This window comes from Zingiber officinale, chromosome 3B, assembly GCF_018446385.1.
Source record: "Zingiber officinale cultivar Zhangliang chromosome 3B, Zo_v1.1, whole genome shotgun sequence".
Classification (NCBI taxonomy): Eukaryota; Viridiplantae; Streptophyta; class Magnoliopsida; order Zingiberales; family Zingiberaceae; genus Zingiber; species Zingiber officinale.
The window spans coordinates 35024581-35041099 of record NC_055991.1 but is presented as its reverse complement, the minus strand read 5'-3'; positions in this window follow the sequence as shown (position 1 = coordinate 35041099).

Below are 16519 nucleotides of genomic sequence, written 5' to 3'. Positions count from 1 at the left end.
GGAAGTTGTGTGGATCAAGAACTTTATAGCAGAGCTTGAAGTGGTTCCTAGCATTGTTGATCCACTTATGTTATACTATGACAATAATGTGGTTATAGCGCAAGAAAAGGAGTCAAGGTCTCACCAACCATCCAAACATGTATTGAGAAAGTATCACCTCCTCAGAGAGATTGTTCAAAGGGGTGATGTGTTGGTTAGCAGAGTATATACCAGTGAGAACATCGCAGACCCATTTACAAAGGTATTACCTCTACAGAAACATGAGACCCGTGTGAGGAGCCTAGGACTAAGAGTCTATAGTGTTTAGTAATAGTGGAAGTGGGAGATTATTAGTACGTGTACTTATGTGTCAAGACACTCGTTATCTATTTTGTGGATAATTATTTCATAAAGGCAAGTATTTGTCTTTAATTATTTACTTTTTTATATGTATATGATTAATGATAAAGATCCATGGATTAATGAATATATTAATCTGAAAATAGTCCATAATCGGATAGATATCTAGAGGGGACATGGATATTTAGATCAACGTTAAGTATGACTAGGTTAAGATAGACTGAGAGATGGATATCCAAGTTATACTTGGAGTGTCTTGAGTTTAGAGATACACTAGACATGACTCTCTTAAGAGGAGATCGCATATTAAGCATCATTGGACATTCCTCTTATAAACGAGTGTAACTGATCTTTTGACTTAAGATCTTCATTTATTCTATGCATAAAGTTATGTACTTTGATGTCGTTAAAAGTAGTCTTTAATCAGATTATGATTAATTCAGTTATTGGGTGTATAGCAAAGTGTAGAGAGAATAGTATTGAGTCAATAGAGGATTCATTGCTCTCTTGGATTAGGAGTTAACATCCTGGTCACTTGATAGAGATATTAGTGACTTGAAATCCATGGTCATGAGAGGAATGATTTATCATCCAAGATGAGTCTATTATATCTTGAAAATTAAGTAAAATAATTAATTTGATAATGATGCATAATGTATCGAATTAATTGAAATGTAGGTTTTAATGAAGAGATTGAATTACACAGTATATCAGTTCATGGTGATTTATAGTTTATAACTAATATTTTATCACGTTGAGTGACTAAAAATTGTTGCTAGACGATTGGTTATCTTATTATGTGTATGGATTTACATTATCTTCGTGTATAAAACTTAGAGAGTCACACACATAGCACATAGATATGAATATTCTCTATAATTGATTATTTTAGTGGATACTAAAATTAATCAATTATGATTTTTGAATTAGAATTAATTCGATTATTAATTAATTATGAAATATCGGAAGCTAGAATAGATCAAGATCAAATATAGATTTATTTGATCCAAAGAATGATTAATGGAGAATTCGAATAGACACAATCATGATGATTAATAAAAACTTTGAATAGCCACGATAATGATGATTAATGAAGAATTTGAACAGCCACCATCATAATGATTAATGGAAACTTTAAACAGTCATACCTCTTCATCTTTCTTGCAAGCTATCACTACAAGAAAATTACTTTTCCGCAGCGCGCTATTAACAGCGCACATTAAAAGCACGCTGTTAATAATATTATTAACGGTGTGCATATTGATGTATGCTGTTAATAATATAAACTTGAGGAAAAAAAGAGATATTAACAGTGCACATTAAAAGTATGCCGTTAATATTATTATTAACGGCATGCACGTGAGCTGTGAATAGTAAATAATAATAACGGCATAAAAAAAAATGGCACGCTGTTAATACATCTGCTTATTATCAACGGCGTGTGGTACGCCGCAAATGAAATTACAAAAAATGTAATGTTTATTTTATCCAGCCTTTTTCTTTTATTTCTGCCTCTTTCTTTTATGTCTTTCCCAAAACCCTCGCGCCTCTACTCTCCGCGCTCCTCGCGCCTCTAATCTTTGCCTCCTCCTCACCGCCTTTCCACCATCTTCTTCTTCGTGGCTCAACCTCCGAATCATTCAGGCGATTAATCCGTCAGGCGGTGTAATGATCGAGTACCAGACCCTAATCACCTTCCGCCAGATCGACAACAAGATGGGGGGTGAAGACCTACAACATCACCAAGTATGAACCCATCTCCGAGGGTCCGATCGCATACGAGACGTCGGATTTGGTGACGGAGTTCGCCGATGGTGTGGTGCGGATGCTCAGGTAAGGTGAAGCTGCCCAAGGGGACGACGATGGTGAACCAGGTGTGGCAGATGGGGGCAAAGGTCATGGATGGTGTGCCCCGAAAGGACAATTTCAAGCCTTTGAAGTCGATGGGGAAGGTGGATCTCCTCAGTAGAGGAATCTCCGCCACTGGGTCTTCAACATCCAGAAGCAAAATTGTGAGTGAGATTTTAGCGATTTCCATCTTGTTGTTTACTCAAAAACTCCTCTCTGGTAGCAAAAATAACTTCTTAGGGTTCATCGTCGCTGTCATCTTGTGCACTGATCTTGGGGGAATTTGTGGGCGAGCTCAGCTATTTCATACCGCCACGACGCCATCCAGAGATCTAAATCTGCAGCTTGGAGATTTCATTTCAGGCGATGTTTCTTACTCCCTTTCACTTTCTATTTTGATTTCATCCATTCGTTTTGATCCGTGTGCTTTTGATTGAGGAAAGTGGCGATGGGTGCGAGCGAAATGCTTGTCAAAATCTATCCTCAGGAACTCAGGTTCACTTTGGACGTTAATAATATAGAGTACATGTTCTGTTCAACTTGTTAACAATTCCAAAGATTTTATTGCATTCAAGGTTAAAACTACATCTCCTAAGTGATATTGTGTTCATTCAAATGCAGGAATCATCTACCAAGATCAACATGTGATTTCATAGTTACTACACAAGCATCAAAGGACACCCCATCTAATATGCAGTTAAAAGATAAGTTCCTGATTCAGACCACAGTTGTTCCTATGGTTGTATGGATGAGGACATCATTCCAAGTTTTTTCTGAAAAGAAACTGGAAGGTATATCCAAGAGAACAAGTTGAGAGTTGTTCTTGTCAGTCCACCACATTCTCCAGAGGTAGAAACAAACAAAGTGGTTTTCAAGCAGGATCTGGCCTTTAAAACTCTTGATTCAACTTACCCTATTGTAACTATCAAGAGTGAGCTAATTAAGGAAGTTCTTATGGTGAGAGAAACTTCTGTTCCCAACTATCAAGAGTGAGCTATTCTGGACTGTACACACTTAACAATGATAGTTTTTCATTTTGGCTGAAAAGAGAGTCCGCAGACCCTGCATGGTTTACCTCCATGTTTCTTGCCAAATCCTTGGCTATGACATTGGTGTTAGTGGCTGGACTATTGGTCTTGCCCTTGGGAACAAATCCAAGGGTATTGTGCACACCATTCACAGGAACATTGGCATCACCCTCTTCACTCTTTGCACTTTACAAGTAAGTTGCAACTCCCATTCCTTTTCCTTATCAAATCAATTGAGTTTTGGCACATATTTTAACTTTAGTGAATGAAATATCTATAAGTTAGCTATTAGTTCTTGTGTTTGAAGAAATAGGGAACTCTTTGGAGTTTCATTTAGTAGTTTTAAATTTTGAGCAACTTGAAGTGCCTCTCTAGAGGTGTCATATTTGCTATTATAAACTCTTCTAGATCTTACAAACGATGTTGCACATTTTTTTAAGTTTAACAAGATAAATGAACAAGATTAGACTATATTGAGCTCACATTATTAATGTTCATGAATATGAACAAGCTTGCATATTTTTAAGTCTACCCTCGTTCCTTCTTTAGTAGCTACCAAATAGATGTACATAGTTAAGGTCTATATCATACTTGCATTATTGCTTTGTCTGATTATTTCCCATGTTCCTGTTTTGAAATTGCTTTGTTTGGTAGTTATTCAAATAGTTTGTTACCTATGTTGAAAATTAACAATTAGATGTACATAGCTACCCTTGTTCCTGTTTTGAAATTGCTTTCTTCGGTAGTTATTCAAATAGTTTGTTAACTATGTTGAAATTTAACAATTAAATAAGATAAAAGTTCTTGCGATACTATGATTTCCAGTTATTTATGTTGTCAAATGGAAAAGAAAGCAATTGCAATTTTGGAAGTATCTCTTTGAATATCAACAAAGTGCTTCATTTTGGAGTTGATTCCTCATGCCAAATCTTAAGCTGAATTGCCTTTTTGTATCAAACTTTTTTATACAAACTTTAGATGCAAACTGAGTTGGTTGAATTTGATCCAATCACAAATTAGTTTAAAAATCTTGATGTTACTTTCTTATAAATTAGTTCTTGTTATCATTTTATATGACGATTAAATCTTGATGTTGCTTTCTTATGAATTATCATTTTTTTTTTACAGAAAGAAATACAAGAATGTCCACCCGAATCTATACTTGTTCTTCCCTGAAGCTAGTTAGAGAGTCTTAATTAGCTTCTTAGTGTTATATTATGATACTTGTTCTACAGTACTGAAGGTAGAGAATTTTATTGCATTTTTTCCTACAATTTGTTCATTAATTGTTAGAATTTTGCTGAAAAATATATTCAGGTCGACAATCATGAATTCTAGTTCATGGGGTTTCTGAACTACGACATTGCTGTGCACCATATGTACGAAGCTTTGCGCTATATGCAAAAGGAAGCATCGCCACAACGATAGATCTAGATGTTTCAACCGTGTAACTTTGGTACTCGACAATAGACTTAGGGACTTTCTTTAGTTCATGTCAATATTTATAATGTTGTTTAGAGAAATTGATGAACTTTGTAAAATGATTATTAGATGAATAAAAATTATGTATTCACATTTTGATTTTATTTTATAATTTTTATTCTATTTTAAGTGGTGTATGAATTGGGATAATGTCTAAATTTTAAATTTGTATTATATATTTTAAATAAATATTAACGAAAATTATATGTATTTTAACCGCGGTGCGCAATGCATGCTGCAGATATTATTTTCCACGACGTGCATTGCATGCTGCGGATAATAATATTTGCGGCGTGCAACGCATGCTGCGGATATTATTTTCCGCGGCGTGCGTTACGCGCCGCAAATAATAATATTCGCGGCATGCAAGGCACGCTGCCAATAACATAGAACTTTTAACAGCTTTCAATTGTGCAGCATGCAATGCGCGCTGCGGAAAGCGAATTTGCGCGCTGCGGAAAGTCATTTTTGTTGTAGTGTATAAGTAGTAATCCTTAGAAAATTCTCTTAAAGACGAAACTCTCTCTCCCCACTTCTCCCGCGAAAACTTTTTCTTCACTTTCTTCCATCGAAAGAAATTGATAGTGCTTCTAATGTTTTGTAGGTTAGTACCTAATGGATCGTGTCAAATTCGTAATCTAATGTGAGTGGATACCGCTAGAAGAGTCACACGTGGGTCTCTCATTTATTTGTGATATCATTCACTCTATCGAGAACTACGAGATATGTTTTATTTCATGTTATTTTATTTAAAAACTATATGTACCATGAAGAGATTTATAATTTTAAAAAAAATCTAATTTTAATATACGTACTTCATCTATAATTTGATACCCTAAATATCTCTGTGCTCTATCTTGAGCATCTTTGATCAAAATTACATCACTTTGAAACAATTTTGACCAAAATTTGTTGAGTCTTTAGAACAATGTATGTGGAGCACTTTTAGATAAAGTGGCTCCGCTTTGAAGTAGTGTTGACTAACACTATGCCACTTTAGAGTAATTTATCAAAACTACTCGGCCCTTGGAATAATGTATTTTTAAGGTGAAGCAATTTTGATCAGAGACACTTTAAGATTGAGTTTTTGACAAAGTTGTTTCAAGGGGAAGCATACGATGATATTTTGAGTACCAAATTATGAATAGAATATAGTTTTGATAAATTTTGAAAGAGAAATATGAATAATTTGGGATAGACTTTTAATGTTTTATCGCATGGCCTACATAAAATTACTCATGATGACAAAAGGTAATAACGTTCACCCCAGATATCTCTCACAGTCTGCCCCTAAGTTATGTGAAAAAAGATAAATCAAGAGTAGTTACTATTTCATGCAGTGATAAATACATGAAGAAGGACAAGAACATGACTATTAGTCCAGAATTAACTTCCAAATTTCATGATGATGACACTCCGTACACTAACCAACCGTCCATCCTAAAAGGACTACATAAGGTTACTCATCTTATCACAAATAGTTGTTAGTTAAAAGTTCAATTAATGGCAAGCCTCAGTCAACAAAAGCCTAATTAGAAGCATGCTATTTTCTAAACAAGGAGTTTTAAGTTAACCCGAGAGTCGATTAATTGAATACTCTAATCAACTGAAGCTCACCTCTAATCCCCAGCTAAATACTCTAAACTAAGCCTTACACTCTCATAAACCTACTCAAACTTGAGATCAAGCTTGATCATTGATTACAACCTGAAACTTGTTGTTCCATGGTTGAAGGTTCTGATCCACAAGCCGACTAAGTAATCTTACCTAATTTAACCATATTATCACTTAATGATCTTATCTAAAAGTGGACACTTAATTTATTTATATTTTACTTACAGCTCACACAAATCGACAAAATTCACGAAAGAACAATAAATTTGTTAAGCTAGGAGGTAGGCATGAGCAATCCATCTGTTAGTCAAAACAATTTATTGTCGGAAATTTTGAGAACTTAGCAAAATTTAAATTCAATTTATAATAGAGATGACTTGAGCATATAATTTTAGGTTGTCAGCAGAGGTTGATTTCTGTCAAATGATGAAGACAATCTGCACAATGTTGACAGAACGGGTTGATCAGCCGAGCAGCACGAACAGGCACAGCATATCAGAAAGGCCGACCGAGCAGTAAGACCGACCGGGCGGGCAGACAGGCCTGATGAGAGCAGGCCGGGCGATCTGGTGTCAGATAGACAGATAAGCAGGTCGGGCGAAGGAGACCGACCGAGCAAGAGGCCAACTGGGCGGACAAATAGGTCTGGCGAAAGGCAAACCGGGCGAAAAGATAGGTCTAGTGAAAGGCAGATCGGACGAGTAGACAGGTCTGTCGAGAGGCAGACTGGGTGAGCAGACAAGTCTGGTGAGAGGCAGATAAGTCTGGCGAGAGGCAGACAAGTCTGGCGAGAGGCAGACAAGTCTGGCGAGAGGCAGACAGGTCTGGCGAAAGGCAGACCGAGCAAGCAGACAAGTCTGGCGAAAGGAAGACCGAGCAAGCAGACAGGTCTGGCTAAAGGCAAACCGCGCGAGCAGACAGGTCTGGCGAGAGGCAAACCGGACGAGCTGACCGAGGCTTGCGAATGACATAGTTTTCTTGAAACATATTCGACCCACCTCCAGCAGTGCTTCGAGGTTTACTCGGGTCGTCTGTTTCCCAGAATACAACAGTTGACCATGATTCCACCAAGCACTAGTGGTCACAATGAACTGAGTGGCACCCGAATACTATCACGAACACTCTGCCGAGCAGGAGTTGCATGACAGAGGATGAGAGAATGAAGGCGGAGAGCTCCTGTGTGTATTGTTGTGATTCTTCTGCCTGTGATCGCAACTACCTTATATAGGAGCTCAGATCAACGGCAGGGTTAATGGTTGATTAATAACCATTACTTGTCGAGCAGTGAAACGTCCATCGTTTCACTCATTATCACTCGACCATTTTGATTCTGCATTAATCTTGACTTTAATGCATCAATTACACAGCAACAAAATGGTTTACATGGCAAAATATTGGTTGTTCCACTTGGGAAAATTTTGCCCCGACCGGTCCGGCATTCAGCACGCGCAGGTCGTGCCCACACACGAGTCAACATGGTTCAGTACAAATCCGGGCCCTAGATTTGCACCCCCCCCTGCACACCCACACCTGAGTTAGAGTCTCTCCCCATGTATTTGTTCACATCAATGCATGTGAATCAATATAAACCAACCAACATGCCATGAAACTACCAATGTGAGACTAAAGTCTCATTCACAATAGAGCATCTTTCCTCTTCCACCTCTTCTCCATTCACATCACTTATATTCAACAATCCCCCACATGAATGGAGATAGGGTATGTGATAACATTCAGCAGTTGAGTCAAGTATAGGATAGGTAGCTTATGTGCTAGTCACTATTCTAAAGGCTAGTAGCCGCCCGTGATTTACCTTCTCCGTGTTGGTCCTAGGACGAGTTAGCGGGAGCGCTGGGGGCGAGCGTATTCGCCTTTTGCCACCAAGTATAGGATAGGTAGGTTTCACCCTTTGAAACTTCCCTTGTGAAGATTTAGTTGTTTACTGGTTGATAGTAGACATGATATCCTTGAACTATACTCTCGTCTATGTAAGCAGTGACAAATCTCACCCAAGACCCTCCTTGATACAACTCAGTTCTCATGAGTGTGTTCGTTCTTAGCCATGAACACACCTGGTTCTGTGAGAAACTCTAAGAATTATGCCACCAATTTTCTTCGAAGCGACTCCACTTCTTTCTCACATAGGTGATCCCTTAAGAGTTGTCATATACTCTTCTTGATCATTAAAAGTCCATTAGTTTAACCTGGTCTAGTTAGTGTTTCATTGAGCTATCCCCGACAGTGTGTCTAGTCACTGTAGATTAGTTGTCCCTTTGAACCTAGTTCTTTGGATCTCCAGTTAACATAGGTTGGGTGTCCTTTGCACTGATCGTTGACAACGACATCAAGCTCATTCCTCATGATGAGCTTGCAACTAACTCTCGATTTAACCTTAGCAGATTGGCTAGGTTATCCTTTGACTTCACATAGTCAACAGCGATAACTCCCGTTGAGAGTAGTTGTTTATGTTGGAACCCCAAGGTTGTTTTTGTGTGATCAACAAGTTAAGTTAGGTCCTGTTTATTTCTAACCTAGTGTCTAAGTGTGCAGGAGTTTAGGAGCACAGGTAGTCGAGCGGAAGACGCAGCCAACGAGAAGGACGGCAAGCGATGCGTCTGAGGGACGAGGTGCTGCGGAAGAGAACACCGGCGGACGAGAAGGAAGCGTGTGGTGGCTCCGAGGGATGAAAGCCGGAGCGGAAGATTGCTCGGGGAGCAAGAGACGCAGCTAGTGAGAAGGACGGCACGCGGTGCGTCCGAGGGACGAAGACTGCGGATGAGTACGCCGGCAGACAAGAAGGGAACACGCAGAGATTCCGAGGGACGAGAAGCCGGAGGGAAGCCCGCTCGAGAAGACCGGAAGTTGGGTTCGGGTGAGCCCTTTTCCGGATGGCAGAGATCACCCAAACGAACGGATCCGGAGTAGAAGACCCGGATCGAAGCGAACTGAACCGGAGCAGTGGTCCCCGGATGAAAAAGTCAACATCAGTTGACTTTAAGCTTCGGGGCGCCCGGAACCCTTCCGGGCGCCCGGACCTGATTTGTTGACAAGATCATGTCAAACGTGATCTGAACGTTGGAGATAAAGTTTTATCCCTCCAGGACGCCCGGAGCCCCTTCCAGGCGCCCCTACCAAGGCTATAAATATAGCCTTGGTCCAGAAGCTTTTCATCAACTCAGTGCATTCCATTTACATCACTTGTACGCTACTGTTCTAGATTAGCATCTTTATTTTACGCTTTCACTGCTGTAAGAGGCTTCTCCGCCTAAAGGAGATACTAGTGCTACACTTTCTTGGATTAACAACCTCCTAAGTTGTAACCAAGTAAAAAACCTTCTGCCTCTTTCTTTCTGCTTTTATTTACTGCTTTAATTTTATACAAGTGTACTGTTGAGAGTTCGAGAAAGGGTTTTTGTTCTTTTTTTTGCAGGCTATCCAACCCCCCCCCCCTTCTAGCCGTCCCAACGGTCCTACAAGTGGTATCAGAGCCGAGACGCTTCAGGAGAACTAACCGCCGAACGAAGCAACGAGATGGCCGGATCTAACATCCACCCGCCAAAATTCGAGGGGGACTTTGCAAGCTAGAAGAAGCACATGGAGGTATTTTTTGGTACCGATTTCGATTTATTACTAACAATGGAACTCGATTTTGAAGCTCCCGAGGGCAAAGCGAAAAATCAATGGATAAAGAAAGAGCAGGCTGAGTACGTGGCAAACAAGAAAGCAGAATTCCATCTGCAAACCGTACTTCTGCCACAAGAAGTCAACCGTGTCGGCACCTACAACTCGACAAAGGAGCTTTGGGAGAAGTTCCTTGAATTACACGAAGGAACATCCGAAGCCAAGCTTGCGAGACGGGACTTACTTCGCAACCAGCTCACCAACCTCCATCTTGAAGAAGGTGAAACAATTGCACATCTACACTCGAGGATACAAGAGCTCATCACCGGACTTTCGAATCTCGGAGAAGAGGTAAGTAACCGAGATTCGCTCAGGTACGCTTTAAATTCCTTCCCAAGAAATTCAAAATGGGCATCACTAGTAGATGCTTTTTACATTTCGAAGGACTTAGAAAAAATTTTATTAGAAGAATTTTTTTCAACATTTGAAGTGCTTGAGTCAAGATGTGCAGGAATGAGGGAGCCCAAGAACAATGTCGCCCTCAAAGCTTCGAGAGACGAACCTGAATCGAAATCTTCTCTCGACGACGAGGAAATGGTAATGATGGTAAGAAGATTCAAGAAACTTTGTAAATCTAGATCTACTAACCATTTGCAGGGGAAAAAGAAAAGGACAATCCGCTGCTACCACTGCGACGAAGAAGGGCATGTCAAGGACAACTACCCCAAGCTGAAGAACAAAGACAAGGAAAAGGGTAAGAAGCCTATCCAAAAATGAAAGGCCCTGAAGGCGACGTGGGACGATACGTCGTCCGAATCGGAAGTCGAAGCATTCTCCGGACTCGCACTGATGACGAGTCATCAAGACGACGACTGCGATTCAAGCTCTTCCAAAATGAGCATCGATAGCATCGATGAAGGGGGAGACACGTCGGAAGAAAGTAGCAGCTCAGGGGGAGAAATGGACAACAAGATCGACAAGGTAAGTCAGGTACGATCTCTTCCTCCCGATAAAATGGTTAAGTTCGTTAAACTTTTAACAAAAGATTGCTGCAAATTAGAAAATGAAAATAAAAATTTAAAAGTAATTCTAGCTAAGTCTTATCCCTTAGAAGAATTAGATAAATTAAAACTAGCAAATGAAAAATTGAAACTTGAAAATGATGATTTGAAAATTCAAGTAGATAACTTGAAAAACTATGCATGTTCATCTAAAACCAATTTTAGAAGATTTAATAATTTAAATTGGTACTTTAAATATCACCCGGGACAAATTAAGAACATTTCAAGAAAATATGTCCCTAAAAATTTTTTGGTTAATCCAGTAGGCTGGAACCTATATTGGGTTCCGAAGTCATGCTTAAATTAATTTAAAAATTAAAATTAGCGCTTTAAGTGAGAAAATTAAATAAAGAATTTCTTTATGAGGCTTTGTCAAGGAAGTGGTTGTTGCTCTAATAACCAAGAAGGTCTAGTGCCTCGCCACGACTTGAAAGCCAAAATATTGAAATAAATATTTAATTAACTTACTAATAAAGCATTAATGCAAAAATTAATTAATGCTTTAAAAAGGTTATTCAAAACATTTTATTTCAATTTAGAAATTTACTTACTTAGAAATTATGTTTGCCTAAGCCTTTTTTTTTAAATGTGCTTAAAAATTCTCAAAGATTTAAGTTAGAATTTTTTTAATTTCAAAAATTTGTTACTTAGGATTTTTGTTTGTATTTAAAAAGAAATTCTCAAAAATCATTTTCTCCTAAAAGTTAAAAACGTTTTTCTGAAACTAGAAATCTCAGCTTAAATTACTTAGAAAAATTTTCTAAATTTCTTAAAAACTTAGATTTTTTTTAAATATTTTTTCTAAGTCTTTAACCCTTAGATTGTTTTTCTTGAAACCCCAATTTTTTGTGATCAAAGGGGGAGAAGGGAAAGTATAAGTCTAGGTGGAGGTAGATAGATTTTTTTTGTCTATCTTTTTGCACTTAAATTGCAAATTAAGTTAATTTACTTAATTTTTTTTTTGTCTATTTTAACCCTAGCTTAACTTGGGTTGATCATACCAAAAAGGGGGAGATTGTTGGAACCCCAAGGTTGTTTTGGTATGATCAACAAGTTAAGTTAGGTCCTGTTTGTTTCTAACCTAGTGTCTAAGTGTGCAGGAGCTTAGGAGCACAGGTAGTCGAGCGGAAGACGCAGCCAGCGAGAAGGACGGCATGCGGTGCGTCCGAGGGACGAGGTGCTGCGGAAGAGTACACCGGCGGACGAGAAGGAAGCGCGCGGTGGCTCCGAGGGACGAAAGTCGAAGCGGAAGATTGATCGAGGAGCAAGAGACGCAGCTAGCGAGAAGGACGACACGCGGTGCGTCCGAGGGATGAAGACTGCGGATGAGTACACCGGCGGACGAGAAGGGAACACGCGGCGATTCCGGGGACGAGAAGCCGGAGAGAAGCACGCTCGAGAAGACCGGAAGTTGGGTTCGGGCGAGCCCTTTTCCGGATGGCAGAGATCACCCAAGCGAACGGATTCGGAGTAGAAGACCCGGACCGAGGCGAACTGAACTGGAGCAGTGGTCCCCAGATGAAAAAGTCAACATCAGTTGACTTTAGGCTTCGGGGCGCCCGGAGCAGCCCGGAACCCTTCCGGGCGCCCAGACCTGATTTGTTGACCAGATCGCGTCAAACTCGATCTGAACGTTGGGGATAAAGTTTTATCCCCCCAGGATGCCCGGAACCCCTTCCAGGCGCCCCTACCAAGGCTATAAATATAGCCTTGGTCCAGAAGCTTTTCATCAACTAAGTGAATTCCATTTCCATCACTTGTACACTACTATTCTAGATTAGCTTCTTTTTTTTACGCTTTCACTGCTGTAAGAGGCTTCTCCGCCTGAACGAGATACTAGTGCTACACTTTCTTGGATTAACAACCTCCTGGGTTGTAACCAAGTAAAAACCTTCTGCCTCTTTCTTTCTGCTTTTATTTACTGCTTTAATTTTATACAAGTGTACTGTTGAGAGTTCGAGAAAGGGTTTTTGTTCTTATTTTTACAGGCTATCCAACCCCCCCCTTCTAGTCGGCCCAACGGTCCTACAAGTGGTATCAGAGCCGAGACACTTTAGGAGGACTAACCGCCGAACGAAGCAACGAGATGGCCGGATCTAACATCCACTCGCCAAAATTCGAGGGGGACTTTGCAAGCTGGAAGAAGCACATGGAGGTATTTTTGGTACCAATTTCGATTTATTACTAACAATGGAACTCAGTTTTGAAGCTCCTGAGGGCAAAGCAAAAAATCAATGGTCAAAGAAAGAACAGGTCGAGTACGTGGCAAACAAGAAAGCAGAATTCCATTTGCTAACCGTACTTCCGCCACAAGAAGTCAACCGTGTCGGCACCTACAACTCGGCAAAGGAGGTTTGGGAGAAGTTCCTTGAATTACACGAAGGAACATCCAAAGCCAAGCTTGCGAGATGGGACTTACTTCGCAACCAGCTCACCAACCTCCATCTTGAAGAAGGTGAAACAATTGCACATCTACACTCGAGGATACAGGAGCTCATCACCGGACTTTCGAATCTCAGAGAAGTGGTAAGTAACCGAGATTCACTCAGGTACGCTTTAAATTCCTTCCCTATAAATTCAAAATGGGCATCACTAGTAGATGCTTTTTACATTTCGAAGGACTTAGAAAAAATTTCATTAGAAGAATTTTTTTCAACATTTGAAGTGCATGAGTCAAGATGTGCAGGAATGAGGGAGCCCAAGAACAATGTCGCCCTCAAAGCTTCGAGAGACGAACCTGAATCGAAATCTTCTCTCGACGACGAGGAAATGGTAATGATGGTAAGAAGATTCAAGAAACTTTGTAAATCTAGATCTACTAACCATCTGCAGGGGAAAAAGAAAAGGGCAATCCGCTGCTACCACTGCGACGAAGAAGGGCATGTCAAGGACAACTGCCCCAAGCTGAAGAACAAAGACAAGGAAAAGGGTAAGAAACCTATCCAAAAACGAAAGGCCCTGAAGGCGACGTGGGACGATACGTCGTCCTAATCGGAAGTCGAAGAATTCTCCGGACTCGCACTGATGGCAAGTCATCAAGACGACGACTGCGATTCAAGCTCTTCCGAAATGAGCATCGAGAGCATCGATAAAGGGGGAGACACGTCGGAAGAAAGTATCAGCTTAGGTGGAGAAACGGGCAACGAGATCGACAAGGTAAGTCAGGTACGATCTCTTCCTCCCTATAAAATGTTTAAGTTCGTTAAACTTTTAACAAAAGATTGCTGCAAATTAGAAAATGAAAATAAAAATTTAAAAGTAATTCTAGCTAAGTCTTATCCCTTAGAAGAATTAGATAAATTAAAACTAGCAAATGAAAAATTGAAACTTGAAAATGATGATTTGAAAATTCAAGTAGATAACTTGAAAAACTATGCATGTTCATCTAAAACCAATTTTAGAAGATTTAATAATTTAAATTGATACTTTAAATATCACTCGGGACAAATTAAGAACATTTCAAGAAAATATGTCCCTAAAAATTTTTTGGTTAATCCAGTAGGCTAGAACCTATAATGGGTTCCGAAGTCATGCTTAAATTAATTTAAAAATTAAAATTAGCGCTTTAAGTGAGAAAATTAAACAAAGAATTTCTTTATGAGGCTTTGTCAAGGAAGTGGTTGTTGCTCCAATAACCAAGAAGGCCTAGTGCCTCGCTACGACTTGAAAGCCAAAATATTGAAATAAATGTTTAATTAACTTACTAATAAAGCATTAATGCAAGAATTAATTAATGCTTTAAAAAGGTTATTCAAAACATTTTATTTCAATTTAGAAATTTACTTACTTAGAAATTTTGTTTGCCTAAGCCTTTTTTTTAAATGTGCTTAAAAATTCTCAAAGATTTAAGTTAGAATTTTTTAATTTCAAAAATTTGTTACTTAGGATTTTTGTTTGTATTTAAAAAAAAATTCTCAAAAATCATATTCTCCTAAAAGTTAAAAAAAAATTCTGAAACTAGAAATCTCAACTTAAATTACTTAGAAAATTTTCTAAATTTCTTAAAAACTTAGATTTTTTTTAAATATTTTTTCTAAGTCTTTAACCCTTAGATTGTTTTTTTTTAAACCCCATTTTTTTGTGATCAAAGGGGGAGAAGGGAAAGTATAACTCTAGGGGGAGGTAGATAGATTTTTTTTGTCTATCTTTTTGCACTTAAATTGCAAATTAAGTTAATTTACTTAATTTTTTTTTGTCTATTTTAACCCTAGCTTAACTTGGGTTGATCACACCAAAAAGGGGGAGATTGTTGGAACCCCAAGGTTGTTTTGGTGTGATCGACAAGTTAAGTTAGGTCCTGTTTGTTTCTAACCTAGTGTCTAAGTGTGCAGGAGCTTAGGAGCACAGGTAGTTGAGCGGAAGACGCAGCCAGTGAGAAGGACGGCACGCGGTGCGTCCGAGGGACGAGGTGCTGCGGAAGAGTACACCGGCGGACGAGAAGGAAGCGCGCGGTGGCTCCGAGGGACGAAAGCCGGAGCGGAAGATTGATCGGGGAGGAAGAGACGCAGCTAGCGAGAAGGACGGCACGCGGTGCGTCCGAGGGTTGAAGACTACGGATGAGTACACCGGCGGACGAGAAGGGAACACGCGGCGATTCTGAGGGACGAGAAGCCGGAGAGAAGCCCGCTCGAGAAGACCGGAAGTTGGGTTCGGGTGAGCCCTTTTCCGGATGGCAGAGATCACCCAAGCGAACGGATCCGGAGTAGAAGACCCGGACCAAGGCGAACTGAACCGGAGCAGTGGTCCCCGGATGAAAAAGTCGACATCAGTTGACTTTAGGCTCTGGGGCGCCTGACTCATGCTTGGACTAGAAAACAAACTACTGATACTCCCTCTGTCCTAAAACTAAACATTTTTTAATATCAAAGTTTCTTCAAAATGAGTATTCAAAACTTAATTACAGTTTTTTCAAAAAACTTGTCCATGTAATTGAGTATTCAAATAGTTTCAAATCTAGTAAACTTTTTATAACGTGTTAAAGTTTTTTTTAAGTGACCTCATATTTTCATCCAATTGACCTCATATTTTATAACTTCTAAGCAAATCCTTTTATTGAAAATTCAAATGCTCATATTTTCAAACCTAATTAATTTTAAAGACTAATTGAACTAGACTTAGTTAGATTGTACTTAGCTAAGTATTTCAAATCATTTTGAAGCTGAATATATAGCTAAGTATTTTCAAATTTGGCAAATTCCAAAACTCAAAAAACTAAGTCATTTTTGCTAAGAAGAAAATTGTTCTTTTTCCCTCTTTTGAAAATTTTCCTTCAGAAAATACAAATCTACTCTCAAACTGGTTTATTTTTTATATATGGCAAAGGGGGAGAGTGGGTAAAAGTCGGCAGTCGCGGGGCACGACGGGTGTTGTTGGCCCCGTGTGCCCTCGGGCACAGTCGGCCGAAGAGCGGGTAAAAGTCGGTAGTCGCGGGGCACGACGGGTGTTGTTGGCCCCGTGTGCCCTCGGGCACAGTCGGCCGAAGAGCGGGTAAAAGTCGGCAGTCGCGGGGCACGACGGGTGTTGTTG